Source organism: Miscanthus floridulus, chromosome 19 (genome assembly GCF_019320115.1).
Source record: "Miscanthus floridulus cultivar M001 chromosome 19, ASM1932011v1, whole genome shotgun sequence".
Classification (NCBI taxonomy): Eukaryota; Viridiplantae; Streptophyta; class Magnoliopsida; order Poales; family Poaceae; genus Miscanthus; species Miscanthus floridulus.
The window spans coordinates 117194759-117214050 of NC_089598.1; the positions used below are offsets into that span (position 1 = coordinate 117194759).

The 19292-nt window shown below is 44.5% G+C and overlaps 1 pseudogene; it reads left to right on the forward strand.

Moving 5' to 3' along the window:
* The first annotated feature begins 1760 nt into the window (after positions 1–1760).
* LOC136526680 (uncharacterized) lies at positions 1761–6515 on the forward strand (annotated as a pseudogene).
* The last annotated feature ends 12777 nt before the right edge of the window (positions 6516–19292 follow it).

Genomic DNA, 19292 nt, shown 5'->3' on the forward strand with positions numbered 1-19292 from the left:
AAAAAAACCTTTTTATCCCTTCTGCTTCCTCCTTTCCACCACATTGCCTTGTGACTGCCACTCCGTCCGTCATGTCCCTAATGCGGATGCCACTTCTGCCTCGCTGCTGCCGCGCCCTCCATCCGGCGCCGCTCGCTCGACCCCGTCAGGAGCGCTTCTCGCCCCTTCCCATCGCGCGCGCCGCCTGCTCGGCCGAGCCAAGATCGGTGCCAGTGGTGGTGGTGGGCGCGCGCCGCTAGTGCTAGTGCGCCCGCCCGACCGAGCCAAGCTCGTTGCTGGTGACAGTGGTGCTCACGCGCCGCCGCTCACTGCTGGCTCTCTCCCTGGCGGATAGAATCGACCGGCCTCGGCCTTCCTCTCCTCTATGTTGCATATGTATATTTCAATTGTTTCAGACGTTTCAGATGTATGTTGCAGTTGTTTTATTTTGATGTTGCAAAGTAGATGGGAGGATGCTGCATGTCGCAAGTGTTTCAGATGCATGTTGCAAGCGTTTGTTCAAAATATTTTATCTATTTACAGACAGGGACGAAGCTAGAAAAACATTTAGAAGGGGCTAAACAACGGTAATTAGCAAGAAAAGAGGTTCAACAAATCTCAGCCCCTCCTACCTATACATCTACAGCTGAAATTTTAGACAACGGCTCTACGGGGCTTCGCTTGCTCGCGAGCGGTAGGGGGGGCTGGAGCCCCCCTAGCCCCACCGCTGGCTCCGTGCCTGTTTACAGATATATGTTGCAATCGTTTTTGATTTAGATGTTGCATATATTTCACACATATGCTGCAACAGTATGTTCTAAAATGTTTCAGCTGTTTCAGCCTTATGTTGCAGCAAGTGGTTTCATGTTGCAAGTTGCAAGTGTTATTTTTTGGATGTTTCATGTGTTCCACACACATGTTGCAAATGCATATTCTAAGTGCTTCATCTGTTTTCAGAAGTATGTTGCATTTAATTGTTTTTTTCATATTGCAAGTGTTTTATGTTGTTCAGCCGGGGACGAGCTGGGGGCAGAAGGACAGCCTCATAGGCGTGCTCTATGGCCTAGGGGTGAAAATGGTACGGATATTTCTCGACCTTATCCGAAACCGAATTCGTTTAGGGGTTCAGATCTGTCCGTATCCGAATCTGTATATTTAACATTCGATACTCAAATCTCATATTTCTAATGTCGATATCCATTCGTATTTGATCCGACATATATGATACTATCCGTATTCGAATCCGAATTCTGAATACAAATATAAAAACAAATGTAATATCAACGATATTCGTCCATATTCGATCCGTTTACATCCCTACCTATGGGTATAAAATGGGCACTATATTTGTTTAATCTATCAAATGAAACAATTCACCATCTTTTTTCAGTTTTGGTCATACTGAGCACCTATTGTACCTCAATTGGGGTCTGATTTGATATATCCGAGACCTTATTCAGATGACACTTCGTGAAGTGTTACACAGTTAATGAATGTCAGACTAAATATTCTGTACAATTTCCTTTTGATTTGTTTGTATCAGATCTTACATACAAATCCTTTCTAAGCCACATATATCATTGGCTACTGGCCTACTGCTTGTTTTAAAGTTTTGATTTTTTTTTTGTCTTAATAATACAGCACTGTACCTGCTTCAGTTATAGTTATCTGATATCTACCCTTGGCCAAGGCAAGCTACCTATTGTGCCTACGATTTTTGTTAGGAGCTGTCATAGTTCAGTTTTTGGTGGGAGCAGTCACAGTTGTTCTCAACTGAAGACATGGCTTTAAAATCTAGTAGATGCTTAGATGAAAGCTATATAGAACCTGTCCTATGTTGGAAGAAGGAATTCAGATCTTCTGTGATTAAAATTGTTGATTCGTCCTTGAACTCGAGTTTGATGCCCGTCGAGAGTATTTGTTCAATTCCTGCTTCAGAGGATGGTTTCTATCTGAATAAACGAAGGAAGATGGATGAGGAATGTGATCACCTTCTGACAAATGGAAATATGAGAGATGGTAGTACGACAAACTTCACAACCACTGGATATATCTCATCTCCAGAGCACAACACGGATGGCCAATCATTTATGGTTAATTCAAGTGCAGAATTTTCAGCAGGATCACGTTCTAATGTCAATGTCAATACTGGCCAGCCATCATCCTCATCAAGTGCACCATCTTATATCAGTCAGAGTATTAAAGATGCTTGGGAGTGTTCATCGCCTGATACAAATACTGCAAAACCAGTAACAAAGTTAACATCAACGAGGGACCTTTGCATCTCCATCCTTAAAAGAAAAATATGTCCCGCTAAAGACTCAGAACTAAGCAGAACATCAAGTACTATAGACCGTGATGATAATCTAAACAGTCCTTTATTTGAATGCATGAAATGCGGGTTGATGGAAGATCCATCCAAAATGTTAATTTGTGGTTGTGAAGGAGCATTTCATTTATTGTGTTGCAATCCACGTATCAAGAAAATACCAGAGGAAGAGTGGTATTGTTTGGCCTGTAAAAAAAAGAAACCTAAGAGACAACGTGGAAAGTTGACAAATCCCAAAGTTAAATCATCCAAGGACATTGAAAGACCTCATCGAGGTCTTGGTCCTATTCGAGATATGTTGGATTCTGAATCATATGAAAGTGACGTGAGGATTGGTAGTAAGTTTCAAGCAGAAGTTCCAGAATGGTCTGGTCCTATTTCTAGGTATGCTCACTTACTCTTGATGAAGTTACTTTAAGATTTATTTTTAATGCAATTAATGCGATAGAAGAGGCAACTTCAACTTAACTAACAATTTCTGTTCATGAAAAATGGTAATTTATTTTTGGTTAAAGTCCACTTTTAACCTTCATCTTGCATGACAATCCGATTTGCGACCTTGAACTACGAAACCGGGTATGCTCTCCAATTGTTGAAACCGTACAAATTTGGTCCTTAGCTCGTTTCAAAGGTGGTTATCTGTTTTCAAAAAGTCATAAAAATCTGGTTTATCTTTCTCGAACGCGCAGGAAAACTGCGCATCAATATATTAAGAAGAAAAAAGGAGGGGGGAAAAGAGCCCCAAAAAACTGTTACAAAAACACAGAAACAAAAAACTGTTACAGAGAAAAGGGTCTGCAACCCACCCTAAGAACCCAAACTACGTTGTGTCTCTAGAGAACTATAAGGCAGGACCAAAAAAACCACCGGACCCAAAAAGAGCTAAGAGGTAGGAGCCAGGGCAAGGAGATAAGAAACTCCTCGAGCCCCTGCTGCTGACCACTGTTGAGCTTCTTCCTTAAAAGCTAAGAGGACCCTAGCTAGGTTAGGAGTTCCACCATCAAAAACACAATGATTTTGATGCTTCCAAATTAACCAAGCTCCCAAAATAATAATGGAATTGAACCCCTTCTTCACTTGACCAGAAAGCCTGCTGCAAGCACCCTCCCACCAGTCCACAAAAATCAAATCAACCATTTGTGGAGCCACATCTTGCAGTCCAAAAGATTGCAGAATGTTGTACCATGTTTGCCGGGCGAAGACACAAGAGATCAGAAGATGGTCTATTGTTTCACCAGCCTGATCACAGAGTGGACACTGCGTTGGGTGATCAAGACCTCGACGTGCTAGTCTGTCAGCTGTCCAACATCTATTGTGAGCTACTGTCCACATGAAGAACTTGCACTTCCCTGGGGCCCAGCTCTTCCAGATCAACTCCCAAGGACTGAAATGAGTGGCTCCAATGAACAAGGCCTCATAAGCCGATTTATTAGAATACATACCGGAAGCTGAAAGTTTCCAGATATGTGTATCTTCCACCTCAGGATGCAGTACCACATTTGACAAAAGCCCCCAAAGGTGAAGGTATTCAATCAGAACAGGCACACTTAAAGCACCTCTTATATCAGAAACCCATTTCCCCCCGTGATAGCATCGTAAACTGATCTTTTCCTTGCTCTGGTTGCTATAGCGCTAAACAAATGTGGCATGGCCTGTTCTAAGCTCTGACCAAGCAACCATCTATCTGTCCAAAAACGAGTATTTTTTCCATTGCCTACTACTGTCTCAACAGCCATAGCAAAGAAGGCTTGGACTTGAGAATGAGCTTGGATGGGGAAAAAACCCCAGGCTTTGTCAGGTTCTGTTTTCTGCTGCCATAACCATCGGAGTTTTAAAGCCCATCCCAAGTTTTGAAGATTAGAAATACCAAGACCTCCCAGATTCAGAGATCTAGTGACCTTTGGCCAGGCTAGCAAACAGTGCCCCCCCCCCCCCCCCTGACATCTCTTCTTCCTTTCCATAGGAAACCCCTTCTTATCAAAAAAAAACTTGGGATGGGCTTTTTGGATCATTTTATAAAAATGTTATCTATCTATTGGTACTCTACTTGGAGCTATTTGGATCTTGTTTATTCATATTCTTAGTGTTTCATTTCCATTACTCACGCCTGTTTACTTTATGTTGATTGCATGATGTTTAAGGCACAACCTTTTTTGAAACCTATAACTTAGTCAGGCAATCAACATAAAAGTAAAGCACTAGCCATGAAATGCCTAAATAGGATCTATACATATGGTGGAGCATGACATTTGTGAGGTTGGTGTCGTCTTCTACATCTTTCTATGTACTTCCTCTGTTGTGTAATATAATGCATTTCAAAAATTTTAAGACAACTTAAGGAAATACTCAAATGACGCATGTACCCATGTATTGAACCCAATTAAGGGGTTTATCCTCAAATTATGTGTAACAAACTTTGCCAAATTTGAGCATGGGTACCATATAGAGTGCCTTATATTTCAGTACAAATTTTAGAAGGTATAATGCAATGTAACAGAAGAACTACTCATAGTATGTTAGATCCTATTGGTCTATCTTCAGGTGTGATACAACGCAAATGATAATTTAGGGCCTGTTTGGGATTGTTCTTCTCCATGTTTTTCAGCCCCGCTCCACTCCTGAAAAAGATGGAGTTGTGACAGCATCTGGGACTGCTCCATGAACTCCACTGTGGAGTAGTTCCACCAAAAACTTGGAGTTTGTGGAGCACCACTTTAGGTGCTCTCACAACTTCACCTTTTTTCTTGGAGCAGAGTTGTATGGCGCTGAATCTGTTTGACTAAAAAACGTGGAGCGGAGCTGAAAAAATATGGAGTGGAGCCCCTGCTCCAGAAACTTCAGTTTTTATGGAGCTGCTCCATGGTGGAGTTTGTAAAGCAGTCCCAAACATGCCTTTAAATAAATAATGAGCACGACTATGAACAATAAAACAATCGGAATAGAACAACTCTAAATAGATTACCGATAGATAGATAATATTTTTAGAAAAAATTGGTAATTGTTTTATTTTTTTATTTAAAGTAAATTAGTTATGAACTTTTAGAGATTAAACCAATTTTTATTATTTTTGAAATATAGAAAACCACCTTCGGAACCAGCTAGAGGACTAAATTTGCCCGGTTTAATAGATGGGATAAATCTTGTACTGTCTTATACCGTTTATCGCTATTGTCCTGACCGTTTCCATATTTATGGGAAAAAAACAGTAACGGGGTTGGATTGACCAGGACTGGGACCAGAAACGAGATGGAGGATTTCCCGCCCGTATTTGCAGGATACTATTTTTTTACAAGGATGATCCTTTATTCATCCTGTTTACATGCATATTCTTTGTTGCAACTTGGTATCATGAAAAAAAAAATCAACCCCTTGGGGACAGACCTTCCCTGTGGTTTTGCCTTAAGAAAAAGATCTCAACACGGGGTCGAGAAAAGGGACCACAGGGCTGGACCGCCCAGGAACACGTCGAAAGCAACATAACTCAGCGAGTTCCTTTTTTCTAGAGGGGTCTTGAACCCTGGTTGGTGGCGTCGTAACTGGATGCAAAATCACCACAATAGCGGTGTGTTCTCAACTTTGATATTATCAAATACAGTCTCTAATGTTAATGCCACATTCTTTGTGCAGTAGAGAAGATCAGTTTGCTGAGCCCACTGAACTTGATCCTAGTAAAACGACAATGCTGGGTGTATGTGTCAGTCCACTTTGAACCTGATAAATGATAATTGACAAAAAAAAAATCCTTAATGCTTATTATCAGGCACCCTTCCTGACCCTCTATGTTGCATTTTCAGTGCTTGGAACAGTTAGGATAAGAAAACCACTATCGGTAACTGGATCCAGTGCCGGGAAGTTCTAGACACAGGAGTTGTTTGTGGCAAATGGCGGAGGTAAATACTCCATTCCAAATTGCAGTTTTTCTCATATCTATATGTTTGTGTTAACATATAGCATTAATATGTTTATATGCCTTTTTTACTGCATGGACCTTTTGCAGGGCACCATTGTTTGTTGTTCAATCAAGCGACTGGGACTGTTCGTGTTCAGTTGTTTGGGATCCTTTCCATGCTGATTGTGCTGTTCGCAGGTACATTCTGTTAATACTTTCGTTTGATTTGGTTGTATTTTTTATGCGGACTTGTGAGAAAGAGCTGTTTGTCTTATGTGATCATCAAACTGCATTAGGATTAGGTCAAGCTATTCATGACTGATGGTACCTTGTGTGGTTGGTTATGTCTTTTTTGTTATTTTCACTGTTGGTATCCCTTCTTTGGATCTTTGGACGTTTTATTCATGTGCAAGTGCAATTGTATTTCCACGACACCTATTTGAAAAATTAAAATAACTCTTGAATCTATGGAAGAAGTGATAACACCATCATTGCCACTGAAAGCATTTAGGCCCCTAGTTGGATTTCGGTAATTAATGTCAATACAAGATTACTATGACTAACGTGTGTTTTGCAGAGACAATTAAGTTAGGTCATGGTAATAGAGATCGATTGGGCAATCGAGGTTGTCATGCCCCTACGATGGAAATCGTTTCGGTTTTCAAAGGATGGACGACAAGGTTAAGGATAACTAGTTCTAAGTGTCGATTGAAGTTGGAGAGACACTTAGAGTAGTTTAGGACTTTGTTTTTCCTTTGGCCGTACTATGAAGGGGGGTATGAACGGGTAGCTTGACCTAGTTGAGTCTAGTGAGTTAGGTGTGGTGCACACTTGTTAAAACTAGCTCTAGGTAGCTCCTATGAATGCCTAAGATCCTTTGGAGCAAACTTCATTCACATATGTTCGGAAGTTGGAAGTGAATGGAGGGTCAAATACTGACCGGACGCTGGCTCCGGTGCGACCGGACGCTGGCCTCAGGGTCCGGTCAGTTCATTTGACCGAGAAGATCAAGTCTGGTGTGACCGAACGCTGGGAGGTCATGTGACCGGACGCTGAGGGCCAGCGTCCGGTCGACTCCAGTAAGGGTCCAGACTTGGAAAAAAGTGACCGGACGCGTCCGGTCAGTGTGACCGGACCCTGAGTATCCAGCGTCCGGTCGTTTACAGTAAGCATCCAAGGACGACCGGACGCGTCCGGTCGGTACTGACCGGACCCTGACAGCGTCCGGTCATCACTTGAAAACTGTTTCGCGGGTTGAACTGACCGGAGCGTCCGGTCATCACGACCGGAGCGTCCGGTCATCCCGCAGAAGCTCATAACGGTTCGTTTTTCAGGCTGGCTTATAAATAGAAGCTCCACTCGTGAGTGGAGCATCTTTTGCTCATTCCAACAGCTGAGAAACACGTTTGTGAGTGCCAAGAAGAGCAAGGTCCTAGTGAGGTGTTTGTGATTCGAGAATCCAAGAGAGTAGCCTCACTAGCAAATCAAGAGTGGCAAAGTGTGCATCCATCTTCTCATTAGGCTTCGCGTGGTCAAGTGAGAGTTCGTGCTTGTTACTCTTGGTGATCGCCATCACCTAGACGGCTTGGTGGTGATTGGGAGTTTGGTGTTCACCCGGCGGAGCTTGTGGGTGACCCAACTCAAGTTGTGAGCGGTTTTGGGTGATTCACCGCGACGGAGTGTCAAGAATCAACCCGTAGAGAGCACTTGATCCTTGCGCGGATCAAGGGGGAGCTACACCCTTGCGCGGGTGCTCCAACGAGGACTAGTGGGGAGTGGCGACTCTCCGATACCTCGGCAAAACATCGCCGCGTTCCTTTCTCTCTCTATTTACTTTGAGCACTTACTTTGAGCATTTACTTTGAGCAATTCAATACTTGTTTTTATTCCCATAAGAATTGCTTGCTAGAGTAAGCTTGGAACTTAGGTTGAGAGGTTGTTGTGCATTAGTTTCATATAAACACTTTTCTAGGCACAAGGGGTTAATTGGGCTATCCGTAGGATTTGATTATTGCAAGAAAATTTAGAATTAGCCCAATTCACCCCCCCTCTTGGGCATCTTGATTCTTTCAATTGGTATTGGAGCCTCGTGCTCACGTTTTAAGCTTAATCGCTTAGAGCAAGATGTCTCACGGGGATGGTCCTCCTCCTATCTTTGAGGGAGATGATTTTCCATATTGAAAAATCCGCATAGAGGCTTACTTAGAAGCTCTAGATGTTGGAATTCTTAGAGCCGCCTCTCAAGGGTTCCTCGCACCTAGGAATGCCGCACAACTTCAAGGCAATGAAGTAAATTATGAAAAATGGAATGCAAAGGCTCGCAACACCATCTTTAGAGGCCTTTGCAAAGATGTGTTCAATCGTGTAAGGAACCACAAAGACGCCCATGCACTATGGTCGGATGTTTGTGCGCTTCATGAGGGAACCAAGAGTGAGCGTGAGGAACGCTATCATCTTGTGATTAAAAAGCTAAATTCTTTTGAGATGTTTCCCAAAGAAAGTGCTAATGAGATGTATTCTCGATTAAATGTTCTTGTAGAGGAAGTCAATGGGCTTGGACTCACTCAAATGTCACCATCCGACGTTGTGAGAAAAATCTTGAGTGTCCTCCCCATTGACAAATATGGGCACATTGTGACTGTGCTACATCAAGGTGATCTTTCCGCCGCTACACCGACACAAATCTTAGGAAAGATCAATGCTCATGAGATGTACATGCACATCACACCACAAGATGGCTCATCCTCTACAAAGAAGAAAGAGAAAGACTTAGCATTCAAAGCTAGCCAAGACAAGGGCAAAGTAAGACTTGAGTATGAGAGCTCAAGTGATGAAGATGATGAAGAAAGCCTTGCCCTCATGGTGAAAAAGACCACCAAGATGCTAAAAAGGCTAAACAAGAGTGGCATCAAGTTTGATGGCAAAAAGAAGAAGTTCTTCACTAGCTCAAGAAGAAAGCCAATCTCCGAGATGGATTGCTACAATTGTGGCGAACTTGGTCATCTAGCTCATCAATGCACAAAGCCCAAGAAAGACAAGTTCAAGAACAAGGGCAAGAAAGATGATTCAAGTGATGAAGATGAAAAGAAGAAGAACAAGCCATACAAGAAGAGAGATGGCAAAAAGAGGGAGTTCTACAAGAAGAAGAAGAGTGGCAAGGCCTATATTGTCGGTGATTGGCTCACGGACATTGATTCATCAAGTGGATCATCCGATGATGATAGTGACGATGAAAAGGTGGCCGCCATTGCTATTGATCTTGCATCTTCACCACCACCATCGCCATCATCCTCTACACACCTATGCCTTATGGCCAAAGGTGAACGCAAGGTAACTAAGAGTGATGATAGTAGTGATGATGAACATGCTAGTGATAATAGTGATAGCGATGATGATGACTCACCTACTTATGATGATCTTGTCAAAATACTTAGAAAATATACTAAGATCATTAGAAAGAGTAGAGCTACAAATGAAAAGCTTGATGCTAAAAATGATTCACTCTTAGCTAAGTGTGATACATTAGAAAAGGCTAATGATGAGCTCAAGGAAACAAATGATTCTATATCATCCAAACTCAAGGAGCTCAAATCTTCTAAGAAAGAGCTTAAAGATAAAAATGATAAACTTGAGTGGGTACACAATGAGCTTATCACTAGTCACAATAAGCTAAAAGATGAATATGCAACTCTAAAGATCAATTATGATACTCTTATTATTGCACAAGAATTCTTACCAAATGAGCCACATGATGCTACTAACCATGTTGTTAAGATTGATATAGCTACCTCATGTGATGATTTAATTGATGAAAGCATTGAGCATGGATCTAGTAGCAAGGGCAAGCAAGTGGTTGAATGCAATGACTATAATGAGTATGTCAAGCTCAAGAGTAACAATGAGAAGCTCATGAAAGATCTTGAAGAGATGAAAAGTCACAACACCATTGTGCTAGAAACTCTTGATCATGACAAAGAGGTGATCCTTGAGAATGAGAAGTTAAAAGAAGAAATCAAGAAACTCAAGGAGGAGAAGAACAATGATATTCTCAAGGAAGAGAACAAGAAGCTCAAGATGGAGAAAGAGCATCTCAAGGTGGGATTGAGCAAGTTTGCTAGAGGCAAGCATCTCCAAAGTGAGCTACTCATGAATACCGTCATGAAGATGGATAGAAGTGGCATTGGATATATGGCAAGTGTAGAGAAGAAGAAGGCTCAAGCTCAACACCAACAATCAAAGCCAAAGCCAAAGCCAAAGAGATGTTTTGAATGTGGACAAGAAGGCCATTTTGCTCATGAGTGTCAAACTCCACCACCACAACCCTTGCCCAAGCATGCTAGACCCTTTGCTTTCAATGCTCACTACATGCTTAGAAAAGATTCGAGTGGAAAGATGAAAGTCATGTTCTTAGGTCCCCCCAACAAGAGTAGGCCTAAGAAAATTTAAGTGGCTAAGTCACTTGTTGAGAAGGTGAAGGGCCCTCAACAAGCTTGGATCCCTAAAGCTTGAATCTTTTGTGTGTAGGTGAACTACAAGATCAGTGGAAGTCATTGGGTTATTGATAGTGGTTGCACTCAACATATGACCGGTGATCCTCGTATGTTCACCTCACTAGATGAAGAGGTAGATGGATAAGAGAAAATAACATTTGGAGATAATTCAAAGGGCAAGGTCAAAGGATTGGGCAAAGTGGCAATATCAAATGATCATTCCATCTCAAATGTGCTCTATGTTGCTTCATTGAGTTTCAACTTGCTATCCGTTGGTCAATTGTGTGATCTTGGCTTCCAATGCTTGTTCACCGAGAAGGAGGTGGTTGTATCTAAGGTAGATGACAATCAAGTGATATTCAATGGATTTAGATACAACAATCTATATCTAGTTGACTTCACCTCCGAAGATGCAAACTTGAAGACTTGCCTATTCACCAAAACAACACTTGGGTGGCTATGGCATAGAAGGCTTGCTCATGTTGGGATGAGCTCACTCAAGAAGCTTATGAAGAATGATTTGGTGAGAGGGTTGAAGGATGTGAAGTTTGAGAAGGACAAGCTTTGTAGTGCATGTCAAGCCGGCAAGCAAGTTGCAAACACTCATCCAACCAAAGCTTTCATGTCAACCACAAGAGTGCTAGAACTCCTACACATGGATTTATTCGGACCAACAACATACAAGAGTTTGGGAGGAAATCTCTATTGTCTTGTGATTGTGGATGACTATTCAAGATATACATGGGTGTTCTTCCTTCATGACAAATCCGAAGTTGCATCTTGTTTCAAGAAGTTTGCCAAGAGAGCACAAAATGAATTTGAAGTGAAGCTCAAAAAGATAAGAAGTGACAATGGCAAAGAGTTTGACAACACAAACATAGAAGCTTATTGTGATGAAGTTGGAATCAAACATGAAGTCTCCGCAACCTATACTCCTCAACAAAATGGTGTAGTTGAGAGAAAGAACCGGACTTTGATCACTCTTGCAAGGACAATGCTAGATGAGTACAACACCCCCGAAGCTCTATGGGCGAAAGCAATCAACACCGCATGTTATGCATCCAACCGCCTATTTCTTCAAAAGTTCCTTGTCAAGACACCATATGAGTTGCTCAATGGGAAGAAGCCAGACATCTCCTTCTTTAGGGTGTTTGGTTGCAAGTGCTACATCTACAAGAAGCGGCAACACCTAGAGAAGTTTCAAAGGCATTGTGATATAGGTTTTCTTATTGGTTACTCATTGAAGTCCAAAGCATATAGAGTATTTAATCATGCCACCGGCTTGGTTGAAGAAACATATGATGTGGAATTTGATGAATCTAACGGCTCCCAAGGAGCACATGAGAATCTTGATGATGTAGGTGATGAACCATTGAGGGAGGCTATGAAGAATATTCCGGTGGGAGACATCAAGCCAAAAGATGATGAAGATGATGTACAAGTCATTAACCAACCTTCTTCATCAAATGTACCACAAGATGGTGAAAAAGTTGGGAGAGTAGAAAATGAAGATACTCACATCTCCCATGAGCAAATGGTGGTACAAGCACAAGATGTTGATGCTCCACAACCTCCTCCTCAAGTGGTCAATAGAAGAAATACACCTCTCCTACAAGATCATCCACAAGATCTCATCATAGGGAGTCCAACAAAGGGGGTGATGACTAGATCTCAAAAACTTACCTCATTTATTGCTCATCACTCTTTTGTCTCTTGCTATGAGCCTACCAAGGTAGAAGAAGCTCTAAAAGATCCGGATTGGATCAATGCCATGCATGAAGAGTTGAACAACTTCACTCGCAATGAAGTATGGAATCTTGAAGAGCGACCAAAAGGTGCAAGAGTGATTGGAACAAAGTGGGTGTTCCGCAACAAGCAAGATGATCAAGGTGTTGTTGTAAGGCAAGACTAGTGGCAAAGGGGTTCTCTCAAGTTGAAGGTTTGGACTTTGGAGAAACCTTTGCACCGGTTGCAAGATTAGAAGCCATCCGTATCCTTCTTGCATATGCATCACATCATGAAATGAAACTATATCAAATGGATGTGAAAAGTGCATTCTTAAATGGCTTTATTAATGAACTAGTCTATGTTGATCAACCTCCCGGGTTTGAAGACCCTAGATATCCTAATCATGTTTATAGGTTGTCCAAGGCACTATATGGGCTTAAGCAAGCCCCAAGAGCTTGGTATGAGCGCCTTCGGGATTTCCTTATTGAGAAGGGCTTCACCATTGGGAAGGTCGACACCACACTATTCACCAAGAAGCTTGATGGGCATATCTTCATTTGTCAAGTATATGTTGATGATATTATCTTTGGATCATCAAATGAAGACTCATGCAAAGAATTTGGTGAATTAATGTCTAAGGAGTTCGAGATGTCAATGATTGGTGAGCTTACATTCTTTCTTGGTTTTCAAGTCAAGCAAATGAAAGAAGGCATCTTCATCTCTCAAGAGAAATACACAAAAGACCTTCTCAAGAGATTCAAGATGGATGAATGTAAGCCAATCAAGACCCCAATGCCTACCAATGGACATCTCGACCTAGATGAGGGAGGTAACTCGGTTGATCAAACTCTCTACCGCTCTATGATTGGTAGCTTGTTATATTTAACCGCATCTAGGCCCAATATCATGTTTAGTGTGTGTATGTGTGCTAGGTTTCAAGCTAGTCCTAAGGAAACACATTTAATTGCCGTAAAAAGAATCCTTAGGTATCTTAAGCACACTCCAAGCATTGGCCTTTGGTATCCCAAAGGAGCTTTATTTGAATTAATTGGCTATTCCGATTCGGATTACGCCGGATGCAAAGTTGATAGAAAGAGCACATCCGGAGGGTGCCATTTGCTTGGTAGATCACTTGTGTCTTGGTCCTCCAAGAAACAAAATAGTGTGGCTTTGTCCACCGCCGAAGCGGAATACATTGCCGCGGGTGCTTGTTGTGCACAAATATTATACATGAAACAAACTTTACTAGACTATGGAGTAGTTCTAGAGAAAGTACCTCTTTTGTGTGACAATGAAAGTGCGGTGAAACTTGCAAATAATTCGGTTCAACACTCTCGCACCAAGCATATAGATATCCGCCATCACTTTCTAAGAGATCATGTAGCTAAAAATGATATATCACTAGAAGGTGTAAGATCCGAAGATCAATTAGCGGATATCTTCACTAAACCGCTAGATGAAGCTACATTTTGTAGATTGCGGAACGAGCTCAATGTACTTGATTTTAGTAACTTCACAAAAAATTGAGCTTGTGTTGTCTCTTGCATTCACTGTAATATACAACATGTTTAATTTGTGGAAATGCATATAGGGCTTGTCTAACATGGTTAAGATAACCGCCGAAAAGCGTGTGAAGAAGCTTAACCTTGGATCAAACTTGACAAGCAACTAGATTTACTTACAAGCATTACATATGCATGATTGTTGTTTTGTCGTTTTGTTCCATTTGCCCTCTTGTTGCTTATTTTCTTAAAAAGAATTATAGCCTAAGGCAAAATACTTTGAAAAATATGAGGGTTTGAGAGAGGTCACTCACATCAGTCCCAATTGGTGTTTATTTGGATCTTATTCAAGTTGGGACTTGATTGGGAACAGGCAGCGCGAAGGAAGTTTGAAGATTTGCTGGAAAAGGTGCACCGGACTCTGCACCGGACGCTGCTGTTCAGCGTCCGGTCAGTTCACAGGAGGTGAACTGCTGTTGAAGGAGTGACCGGACGCTGTGTCTGTGCGTCCGGTCAGAAAGGGTTCAGCGTCCGGTCGATTGGAGGAAGATCAAATTGTACTGACCGGACCCTGCCTGCGTCCGGTCATGGACCACCGGACGCGTCCGGTCCCGATTCCAGAGGATTTGGACCTCTCTGGAATCGACCGGACGCTAGGTGGTAGTGTCCGGTCGCTACCACCGGAGCGTCCGGTCAGTGGATCTCGCGCGTCTTAAGGACTCTTTTCCCGTTTCCTTTTCTGTCGCGTTTTTGGGGGTTATTTATTCGGACCTTTTCTTCTTCCTTGATCCAAGCCCGAGCCGCCGCCGTGCCCTAGCCCACATGCCACCAAGCCGCGCCACCGCTGCCTCGCCGCACCGCCGCTGCCTCGCCGAGCCACCGCGCCAGCTCGCCTCTGCAGCACCTCGCCGGCCACCTCGCGCCCAAGCTCGCCGCTCAATAGTTGCCAAGGCTGCCGGTCTTCGCCGAGTGCTCCTGTCCTATCCTCCCATTGATTGGTATGGCAATTTTCGTGTTTTCAATCTTGATCTACAATTGTGATCTAGATCAATTCTAAATGCACTGATTCCCCATTGCATTCAGGGCGTTTGACCTAACCCTAGCCCAGTTCCGAGGATCCCCCGCGTGACATCTTACCTCTTCTCGGTTCGCTGATCGTCAGGTAGAAATCCACTCGATTCAATTTCGCATCTACATTGCTTTCTCTATTAGGGTTTCGTATCTATTAGACATATGGTATTTATTTGTATATCCATCTATTCTATCGTGCAGCGAGTCGGTTCCATTGTGGTTCAATTGGCAGTTGGCAGTTAACTCGGAGCCAAGCTCGCGAGTAAGGATCGAGGCCAAGCCTCGAAAGCGACAGTTTGACTGTTGATCTCCATCAGCGTCAGTTCACCATCTTGTCAGTTCAGATGGCTCGCACCAAGAATGTTGGTGGTGGCCTAGGTGATGATGATCGGAGGCCCCCGCCTCGTCAGCCAGCCGGATCCAAGGGCAAATCAACCAAGCAAGTAACATCCAAGAAGCGGAAGTACCCCGACGCAGAGACAGCCAGAGCAGCAGCTGTTGCAGAGGCCGCAGAGTGTGCTGAGAGAGGTGGCACCTGCAGCGGAATTGTCATTGCAGATCAGCCAGTTTCACCCGCAGTCAGAGCTGCGATTGAGGAGGTTGAGCGTCGTCACGGTAGTCCAGCTGGAACTGCCACGCTTGCAAGACGACGGGTTGCCATTGAGGAGGGTCCGTCAGCACAGCAGCAGCCTCCACCAGCAGAGCCTCAGCCAGCCTAGGAGACTCAGGAGAATCAGGAGACCGAGCCGGCACCTCAGCTATGCCGCTCGAGTCGTACCAGTGCTGCAGTTCCACCGAGGCCAGCTACACAGCGCAGGGGTTCACGCCCTTCGCCCAGACCACAGGGTCCGCCTCCAGTGGTTCACCTCGACTTGAGGGCCGCTACAGCCAGGCAGGTTCAGCAGCTGTGGTTTGTTGAGTTTGAGGTCTGGTTTCCTCCGAGGAGGGATGAGAGAGCAGCTGAGGGATTCTACACGCCACTGCAGGAGGATTTCTACAATGCATATCTAAACAGTGGGGCAGTGTTCAGATCATAGAGGGTCTGTTCGATAGAGTCCATTGTGGCAGCAGCCGGAGAGGGGATTCGGCAATATTTGTCATATTTGCCAGGACTGTCAGATCTGATTGGACGGACAGGGATATATGTACCTTCTTGGGTTCGTCAGTTTTATGCCTCGCTCTACATCGATCCTCATCACAGATTCATTCACTTTGCCTTCAACGGCAAAGACTATAGAGTGACGAGTAGCAGGGCCAGAGAGATACTGAGACTACAGGAGCAGCCTGTAAGGATGCATGAGGTTTGCTATGGACATCAGGAGCCTCCTAGGCGTCCTCATGGAGGGTTGGTGCCCCCTACAGACTTAGTGCGCCATTGCTTCAAGGAGCCGTTTGGTGAGGGGTCGAGCAGGAACCCCAGTGACTTGACTCCTACAGCGAGGATACTAGAGGCCATCATCAGGAGGACATTGCTTCCCAGGTTGGGATACAGAGAGGGCCTGACTTGCTTATAGCTCTGGCTTCTCAATGCCATTATGCAGATGACAGTGTTTGACATCTGGGACCTCCTTCTTTCAGAGATGGAGGATACTATAGCTGAGGGATTCAAGGGTCGCAGGCAGCTTCCCTATGCTCACTAGATCACGTTTCTCATCCACAGAGTTATGATTGATAAGCCCCCTGGCATGATGGATGAGTATACAGGTGCCACTACGGAGTTCCCAGCTTACAACCTGTCACAGAGGATCAGACACGCCACTCCTCCGGCACCCAGACAGCCTAGCCGTCGTCCTGACGTGCCAGAGTCCGCAGCTCAGTAGGACGAGATCATCAGAGGGATTGCAGCCACTGAGGAGGCAGAGCTAGAGGCACAGCAGGAGGTGAGTGAGTACAGTGACAGCTCCGACGACGACTACCAGCCTATACCTCAGATGCCTCCACGCAGACACGATGCAGAGGCAGGTAGCTCCAGTTCTGCTCCACCAGCTCCACAGACAGACCCCGCTCTCATTGCTATTCTTGAGCGGATGCAGCAGGATCAGACACGACAGGCACAGGAGACTGCTACAAACTTCGCACAGTTTCAGGCTCGTCAGGACGAGTTTCAGCGGCAGCAGCAGCTCCTTCAGCACCAGCAGTTACTTATGCAGCAGCAGCTCATGGGATTCATGCAGCATGTAGTGACAGCCATTGGGATCCCACTGCCACAGACTTCGCCCCAGCTTGCACAGCCTCCTACCACTTCGACGACTCTAGCAGTACAGCCTATCGGGCTTCAGAGTCAGGGACAGCCTCTAGCTCAGTTTCCTTCACCTCCTGTACAGCTGTCCCAGTGGTTAGCCTCACCTGGTGTAGCCCCGCAGTTCACTCCTTATCACACGGGTTTCTCACCAGAGCAGACGTCCTTACTATTCGTGCCTGAGTCGTCAGTCTCCAGGAGTCTTGGAGCATCATTCAGTGAGTTGACCGGCATGCCTACGCTGCCTCACATGCATACTGCCGGTCCGTCTACAGCAGCTCCAGCTATCATGACTACTCAGTGGCTCCCCTCGTCTGTCGCCTCGTCAGATCCTACGACAGACATACTTGCAGCTTCACAGGCAGCACCAGCTCAGACCCAGACCGCTTTAGCGACACTTCCTGCTTCAGAGGGTCAGTCAGTTCAGAGCTCAGGGTCAGATGATGATGGCGCCCAGTTCCATCTTGCTCCACGTACTTCAGCGCCCGACTCGTCCGCTGCAGCCCCGCCGTCCAACCCCTAGGTTTTGGTGTTTGACGCCAAAGGGGGAGAGGGTTTGAGTATGTAGACTTAGGGAGAGCGAGTTTCAGGGGGAGCTAGTTATTTAGTATTAGCTTATTATATACTTTTGGAGTTTTATTTGTGTGATACACTATTACTTATGCATTCGTGTGTTTACTTTCATGCATACTCTTATTTATATGTGATAGTGCTATCTACGTGGTTGTGATATTTGACATGTGTGACTTCTACTTTGCTTTATCTCTATGTCATATCACTTGTGGAATGCTCATTTGCTTTTGCTTCCACGTTTACACTTCGAAGCAAATGAGCTTTGTTATTGGTACTCATGCTAAATTCATATCCTTTGAGTACATTGTTTTGGCTTGGGTCATATAAGCTTGACTAACTCTCTTGTTCTTATTGACAAAAGCTTATATGAACCAAGCCCGTCAAAAACCTCACTCCATAACATACTCGAGGTGGTATTGTCATCAATCACCAAAAAGGGGGAGATTGAAAGCATCTAGGCCCCTAGTTGGATTTCGGTAATTAATGTCAATACAAGATTACTATGACTAACGTGTGTTTTGCAGAGACAATTAAGTTAGGTCATGGTAATAGAGATCGATTGGGCAATCGAGGTTGTCATGCCCCTACGATGGAAATCATTTCGGTTTTCAAAGGATGGACGACAAGGTTAAGGATAACTAGTTCTAAGTGTCGATTGAAGTTGGAGAGACACTTAGAGTAGTTTAGGACTTTGTTTTTCCTTTGGCCGTACTATGAAGGGGGGTATGAACGGGTAGCTTGACCTAGTTGAGTCTAGTGAGTTAGGTGTGGTGCACACTTGTTAAAACTAGCTCTAGGTAGCTCCTATGAATGCCTAAGATCCTTTGGAGCAAACTTCATTCACATATGTTCGGAAGTTGGAAGTGAATGGAGGGTCAAATACTGACCGGACGCTGGCTCCGGTGCGACCGGACGCTGGCCTCAGGGTCCAGTTAGTTCATTTGACCGAGAAGATCAAGTCTGGTGTGACCGGATGCTGGGAGGTCATGTGACCGGACGCTGAGGGCCAGCGTCCGGTTGACTCCAGTAAGGGTCCAGACTTGGAAAAAAGTGACCGGACGCGTCCGGTCAGTGTGACCGGACCCTGAGTATCCAGCGTCCGGTCGTTTATAGTAAGCATCCAAGGACGACCGGACGCGTCCGGTCGGTATTGACCGGACCCTGACAGCGTCCGGTCATCACTTGAAAACTGTTTCGCGGGTTGAACTGACCGGAGCGTCCGGTCATCACGACCGGAGCGTCCGGTCATCCCACAGAAGCTCATAACGGTTCGTTTTTTAGGCTGGCTTATAAATAGAAGCTCCACTCGTGAGTGGAGCATCTTTTGCTCATTCCAACAGCTGAGAAACACGTTTGTGAGTGCCAAGAAGAGCAAGGTCCAAGTGAGGTGTTTGTGATTCGAGAATCCAAGAGAGTAGCCTCACTAGCAAATCAAGAGTGGCAAAGTGTGCATCTATCTTCTCATTAGGCTTCGCGTGGTCAAGTGAGAGTT